Genomic DNA, 8,006 nt, shown 5'->3' with positions numbered 1-8,006 from the left:
ATTGCCATTGTTGTCTGATTGCCGCTTGTCACTACTTTATTCGTTGGAAGCGAGACCCACGATCATTTTTTACTCTGACCAAATTTTGGAAGTTTTTCGGCTAGTCACTACCTTGCTAGCCAAAATTTCTCACCACTTTCTGGTGGAAAAATAGTGAGTCATGGGATTGTGGTCTTTTCTGGAAACTTATCTTCTATGCTGATGTCATTCACTTCAATTGCGTGTGCGTTCAAAATTTGTTTCTGACTGCTTCCAACTGGCTGACCGACCATGGGCTGGGGTCCACCACATGTGACTGCCTAGCTTACAAAAGCCTCCATCCATTAAGACATCTTTTTTATTGCATAGAGTTGTATTTAAAGACTTAAGATGGCCTTCCCACGATGAATGTGGGATAAGGGATTCTCACTGCTTTTATGCTCTGCTTGTGGGTTATTACTGTGAGACGCCTTCTAACTCTTTCCTCTATCTATATGCCTTAAGAAAGGCTTCCTTTTAAACATGCGTTGACTTTATTTAAGCCCCCTATGACTTGGTTTGTCTTTTGCATTGGTGTAATCTCTGATGGCAGCCCTGCGTGTGGAGCTTGGTGTGAATGGTTTGCTATTCTTTGTTCTTATTTCCATGGGATGGGTGCCCCTACTCCATATGTGTCTACCTTCATCTTCTTCTCGCCAAGCACATAATGTAGAACAATCATGACATGATGGTGCACACACTATCATATAAGCATAGTTTGCAAGGATACCAAACTCTAGATCAAGTTCACTAGGCATTCGTTGAATGCGTAAACCAATCAACCCCAATTCTTGCATAATAGGATGTACACAAGCCAGAATCAACCCAAGATCTTCTCCACATGCCAACATGTCAGATGAATTTAATAGAGCAGGAAGGGTCTTCAATGCATTTTTTCACCAAAGCTTCTCTTGCCAATAAAAATAGTCATCATAATACAACTTTTTCAAAATATTTTTACTGTGATCATCTAATTCCATGAAACTGGTGGTATCCTCAAGATTGAATTGAGGGTAGAATTTCCTTGAATCTTCTAGATATGTAATCAGTACTATCTCATGTAGTAGGTGAAACAGGCCTTTCATATTTTTTCAACTTTCTCCAACCCTTCTGGTGTCTCTTTGTTTGCCTTCAATTCAGTGAGGATCTTGTTTTCTATATTATACTGTTCCTTAAACTCATAGCATTGATATTGATTTTTGTTAAGTATTTTGAAGCAACATCTGCCCAAGTGCTTCCAAATTTATCCTTTAGTATATGATCTACTATATAAGGTTGGCTCAGCCTATAGAAATCCCAAATACCCTCCTTTTTGAGCTCCTCTTGACTAAGAGGAATTAAAGGGAAGAACTTTCCCATAAGTCTAGTTATTGCATGTTCGGGAAGTTCCCAAATCCTTAAAAAAACCCAGAATATGATCTATTTTGTATGCTGTGAAATATTTTCCCATCTGTGTTAGCCGTGACTACCACCAAGCATAATTATCCTTTGACATTTCCACCCAATTATAAGTTGGAAATTCCCTAGTTCTATCTGTTCTTATCAAAATAGTCTAGTGGTGCACCTGTTGATGTGTTCATTCTAAATAGATTTGGGTAAACCCATGTATCCACACTATTCTGGTCCACTCCAATAGGAAGATCTCCTTTCAAAACTACATGTTTCCTCCTAGCATACTCTTACAGCTTCTGAAAGTTGCAAGTGCAAGTGGAACTGGAGATAAAAATGAAAAGAAATCTTGTTAAATAGTTGCTTTGAAACCCTCAAGGTTCTCTTTGTTCTCATCTTGGTGGAAGATGGCCTTTTGAAAGGCACTTTTAGAAAGCAAGGATGCAGGGGTTGCTCCATCCTTCTCCATCGATGTGCAATGTTGTAAGCCTTGTATCTTTTCAACTTGGTGTAGAGTCTGCACACATGTGCAATTTTAGACAGAATCACATGTCACTTTAAGTAATTATAATGATTAAAAGAAACCATTATAATACTCATCAATATTTCAATCCACAATGTCTAGTCAATCTACAAACATTAGTCGGGCCCAAAGTGGGTCCGGCTAATTTTTTGTTTTTGTTTTCGAACAACTAAATTGGCAGATTGATCAACTCAATGTTTGATATAGATCCAAATCAAAAACCATCACTGAACTGTCAATTAAAACTCATTTTACCACTTTATTCCAACTTGTCAATTTCATGTCCAGAGGTCCTTTGATTGGCCTTAAAAACTGACCAGGACATCTGATTGGCCTCTAGAAATTGGCAAACTGAATCTCTGTTTCGTACACTTGCATCTCCTCAAATCTTTTCTCATGAAAAATTTGAGGTCAAAATATTTTCGTTGTCAAAGTTGACCTTTCAGAACTTCCTACAAGAAAACATGTCAGAAAACACTAAATTGGGTTCGGAATCGGCTTCAGAAACTAGGTAAACTGACACTTGGGAAGACAAAATTTGGGGCATTAGTTCTCTGTCACAAGGACATTATGAATTGGGGATTTGGGCTCATGATGAATAACAGGACACAGATGGTGATCAGTCAAAGTAGGCTACTTGGAATTTGCAGACTGAAACAATGATAGAAAAGTGATTTTTTGCAAATGGAATGGACCTGGAAAAGTGTGCAGATGGATTCATCAAGACTTGAAAATTGACAAACTTGGAGTATTTTCAATGGAAAAAAAAATGGTACAATCCATTTGATCTAGGAAATCATGAATCTCAAGTTATAATGTCATGAACAGGGGTTCCAACAAATCTACAAATGCTAACACCAGTAAAAGTTATAGATTGTGTTTGGAATCGCATTTGAAAATTGATCAAACGGATTCGTCATAAGCTGAAACTTGAAACATAATAAGTCTCTAACATCTACAATGCAACACAAAAGGAATTTTAGCATTTTTTTCAACTTGGTCAAAGTTATAACTCGTCAAATAGGGCTTCCTAGAATTATGTGCAATGCGCATCAGCATGAAAACAGTAAACTACCAACTTTGAGGGATTCAAAACCTAGTCAAACAGACTCAAAACGACTCAAAATTCTAAACATAGGTTCTTAGGTATGGAGACTAAACACTCCCAAAGAAAAAAGTCATGAAACATTTCTAAGTGTGAGATATTCAATTGCAAACATAGCTTCCTATCGCTATTTGACACTTTGGTGAAAATGTAGATTTGACATTTGCTCAAAATAGGACTTCGCCAAATGACTCAGAATCTCAATTTAACTTCATGAAAAACATAGACACACTAAATGAAATGTGTTAGAAACATTAAACACCTCATGGGGCTCAAAGGTACAGTCGGGTACAATCTCATCAGAAAGCATTTATAGGGCTCAATTTTCTCAACAGTGCTCAAAGTTCGGGCTACAATTTTGAGTGCCAATAGGGTCTAAATAGACCAGTCAATTTAATGCTAAAATGTAGAGTTTGGCCTTCTATTTTCAAAATTCAGGTACACTAGGTACATATAATGTCTTAAAATATAAGCCTTGTGAGTTAACATATAATGTCTTAAAACAGTTAAGTGATACCTAACTATGTCCAAAGCATTTGCACACTAGAGGCATACTTCGCCTACCAGGATGCCTACATAACCATATCCATGGGATCAAGACCATTGAACTGCTCACTCTAACAAATATGCAATTCTAGTTTCTAATTGTTTTGATGTAGTTGTATTCCTATAACCACTGGTGAACTTTACTCACCTAATACAACTCTTCGCCCATCATACACCCACTCGGGTGAATTAGGTTGTTTTATATAATTACAATATTGTAATAACTTGGTGCAACCTTTATGTTGTAGTTTATTGTTAATGTAAGGTTAACCTTATATACGTCCTAACTCACTCCTTATATAGTTATGTTTAAAATATTGTGACAATACCCATGGCTTTGCTACCTATTGAGTGAGTTTTATTATTTTTTTGTTGTGCCAAGATCTCTTTGTTTATATACATACATACATATACACATATATATACATATACATGTGTGTGTGTGTGTGTGTGTGTGTGTGTGTGTGTGTAAACATACATACATTCATATACATAGATCACAAGGACATGACAACGAGATGCAAAGATCACAAGGGCACGATAACCAAATGCAGTGATCATAAGGGAATGGAAATGAAATCTTAGATCTCCACTTATCTCCACAATCCCCAGGATCTCTCTCTCTCTCTATACATACATACATATACATATATACATATATATACACTTACAAACATACATACATACATACATCTGCATATGCAATTTTATCACCTTGGAAAATTGTATTTGATCTTGCTAGCTGGGAATAGTTGATTGTTCATTTTATTGTACCTAATCTGATAATAGTTCTATGAAAATTTGTAATCAACCCAATTAATCAGAAACTAGACCAATTAACTAGGTTATGGCTTGTTTCTTTCTAAAAAATCTACTATGATATATTTTTATAAAATTTCTTGCCCACTTTTCCTGGTCTACATTATTTTTGTGTAGGATCTTGAGCTAAGTATGTTAGCACTAGTTGAGTGAGTTTTATTGTTTTATTATTTGGATTCTGGAATATGGGCTTTATTTTATCATTGCTTTGTTCAAGTCTTGATTTTAATGAAGTAACAAAGTGCCTTTTAAGGTGGAAAGGACTATATAATGAAGAGGAAACATGAAAAACTGAATGTTGAAATTCTAAAATGAAAGCTATCGAGGATCAAACACCTATGGAAGAATTACAATACAATATGAAGTTGATTTTAGATAATAATAATTAAAATGACATTAATCATTCCCCATTTGTTTTGATTGTGTGGAGTTGTGTACGAAAGAGGGTGGAGAGCTTTGAATGATGGTGGAGAGCTCTGAACATTGGTGGAGATTTCATTTACATGCCCTTGTGATTGCTTCATTCTGTTGTCGTGCCCTTATGATCTCTACATTTCATTGTCGTGCCCTTGGTGGAGATCAGTGGAGATCTAGGATTTCATTTCCATGCCCTTGGGATCTCTGTATTTTGTTGTTGTGTCCTTGTGATCTTTGTGCCCTTGCTCTGTAATTTCATTGATGTGCCATGCCCTTGTGATCTTTGTGCCCTTTACAGCTCTACAACATTTGGGGTCAAATTGTGATGGTGGTGTAATTTGTGGTGTTCGAACCTAGATGTAGTAGTGCTTGCTCTACAATTTTCTTCAAGGGGAAAAGAGGTACCTATGTAAATGTTCTTTTCTCTTCCTTCTAAACATGTATATCTTTATATCCCTAGTAGCTTATTAAAGAAGCTTCTCATTATGTATATTTATGTGTATACATACAAACATACATATACATAGATCACAAGGGCACAACAACGAGATGTAGAGATACATACATATATACACACACATACATACACACACACACACATACATACACACACATACATATACACATACATACATACACACACACACACACATATACATGCATGCATACATACATACATATATACAGATATACATCTGCATATATAATTTTATCACCTTGGAAGATTGTATTTGATCTTTACTCAATCACCAAGAGATAATATAATTTATAAGTACAAATTTCTGCATACTTAGTTTGGTATAAATAGTTTCGATTGAATTCGTCTGAGGAGAGTGAGTCTACTCATGATGATAATGTCTACAAAAATATAATTGGGTGGAACAAGACATGAGCTATGTGACTCCACACTATTGTTATTCCACTGTCCAGTAGTGGAAACTCTTTACGTTAAATATGAAGATCTTGAAATCTAAAAAGATAACTATTAGAAATCTATATTTGTGTTTTCCTGATAAAAAATATGTAGTCTAATTTTAAGAAAAATAATATTCTTAAATGTATATGATTAAATAAAATAAACAAGAGTACTAGTTGTAGCTATATAATTCTAGTATTATTGATTATGTTAAACAAAATGTTCAATAAAACAAGTATGAAGTAACATAAATGGATCATCTTCTCAATCCTATTATGACTTAATGTGAATGCATCCAATCATTACCTAGATGATATTATGCATGAGATCTTTACTCAATCACCAAGAGATAATATAATCTATAAGTACAAATTTCTGCATACATAGTTTGGTATGAATAAATTCAATTGAATGCAAGGATAATTGCTTGTGTGAATTCAAGACATGAATGATTAATTTAATTTAGCACAAGTAGTATGCAAGTGTGTATGTATGCATGTAAAGCAATTCACATAGTGAACTGATTTATGTACAGACATGCATATATGCATACAATCATCATAATCAATTATCCTCCAATCTAACCAAAGCTATTATATTTGAACAGAGATACATGTTTAGAAAGAAAATTAAAAAAAAACATTTACATAGGTACCTCTTCTCCTCTTGAAGAAAATCGCAAAGAAAGGGCACAAAGATCACAAGGGAGTGGAAATAAAATCCTAGATCTCCACCAACATTTAGAGATCTCCACCCTCGTTTAGAGCTTTCCACCATCTTTCATGCATAGCTCTCCACAATTAATCAAAACAAATAAGGAATGATTAATGTCATGTTTTTTTTTTTTTTAAAAATTATAATCCACAATCCACAATCCACAAGATATCTTTGTATACATACATACATACATACATATATGCATACACACATATACATACATACATACATATATATATGTACACACATACATACATGTATACATACATACATACATGAACGTGACAATGCACTTTCTAAGAGTTTACAATTGTTTAACAAAATTAATGTTTTACAAGAAAATGCATCTAAAGAATAGCTAGCATAGAAGCAAGAACATGGTGTTGAAACAGTACAAAAAGTGCTTGATATGAGAGGTTTGCAAGTGAGGATGTTGACCAATCTTGAAAACTTGAATGCTAAATGAAAGCTATTGATGATCAAACACCTATGCTAGAGTCAAAAAACATTGTGAAGTTAATTTTAGATAGGGTAGAGGTAGATATTCAGAAGTTGGTACTCAAAATTTTAATGTACAAGAGCAAAGGAGAAGGAGTGGCTTTAGAAAGAGAATGAGAAGAAGTGACTTTAGAAAGAGACTGCATGGCAGAAACAATAGCTAGACAACATAGAGGATATTATGGAAGCCATTGGATAGAATCTAGGAAAATATTGTGATAGGTACTGTGACATTGGAATCACTTACAAGTGTCTTTGAGAATTTACAGTCTAAATATCAAATGCTTATAAGAGTTTTTCAGGTATCAGAACAATCTCCCTACAATGATCCCAAGTATCAAATGCTTATAAGAGTGTTTCAAGGTTGGGAACCACTTCAACATCCTTTGTATGGTTTAGAGGTAATGTCATTGTGGTAGAGGCTTTTGCAAGGGAATGAGCCTCATGATTGTGGCATTTACACAAAAGTAGTACTTACTTCTTCAACTCCTTACACTCAACTCTTCACTGAGGTTATTCTTCAATTCCTTGCATATGAAATTTTATCACCTTGGAAAACTGTATTTGATCCTACTAGTTGGGAAGAACTAATTGTTCATTTTATTGTACCTAATCTGATGACAGTTCTAAAGGAATTTGTAATCAACATAGCTAATTAGCAACTAGATCCATTTAATTGGTTATCACTAGTTTCTTTCTAAAAATATTTGTTCGATATGTTTTTGTAAAATTTCTTGTGAACTTTGCCCATTTTTCCTAGTCTACATTATTTTTGTGGAGGATCTCGAGGTAAGTCACTTAGCATGAGTTGAGTGATTTTTATTTTATTATTATTTGGATTCTAGAATATGTATGTAGTTGGATCATTTTTTCTATTGTGTAGCTAAGATGTGATAAGAACCTTTAAAAAGATCTCTATTATACATGTTCAAAAGGAGATATAAACAAATACTTGTTTAGAAGGAAAAGAAACCAACATTTACATACCCTTGAAGAAAATCACAGAGCTAGGGCATGACAACAAAATCACACAGCAATGGTAAAACATGGCAACGAAA

General features: G+C 34.4%; 1 pseudogene; it reads right to left on the bottom strand.

Annotated features, from left to right (window-relative positions):
- Positions 1-512: 512 nt before the first annotated feature.
- The window catches only part of LOC149565044 (4-alpha-glucanotransferase DPE2 pseudogene), a 47,931-nt pseudogene continuing 40,437 nt past the window's right edge, over positions 513-8,006 (bottom strand).

Source organism: Cupressus sempervirens, chromosome 3 (genome assembly GCF_028749045.1).
Source record: "Cupressus sempervirens isolate cs-2001-9-10 chromosome 3, ASM2874904v1, whole genome shotgun sequence".
NCBI classification, from domain to species: domain Eukaryota; kingdom Viridiplantae; phylum Streptophyta; class Pinopsida; order Cupressales; family Cupressaceae; genus Cupressus; species Cupressus sempervirens.
The sequence above is the reverse complement of the archived record's forward strand: the minus strand, read 5'-3'. Positions and strand labels throughout refer to the sequence as shown.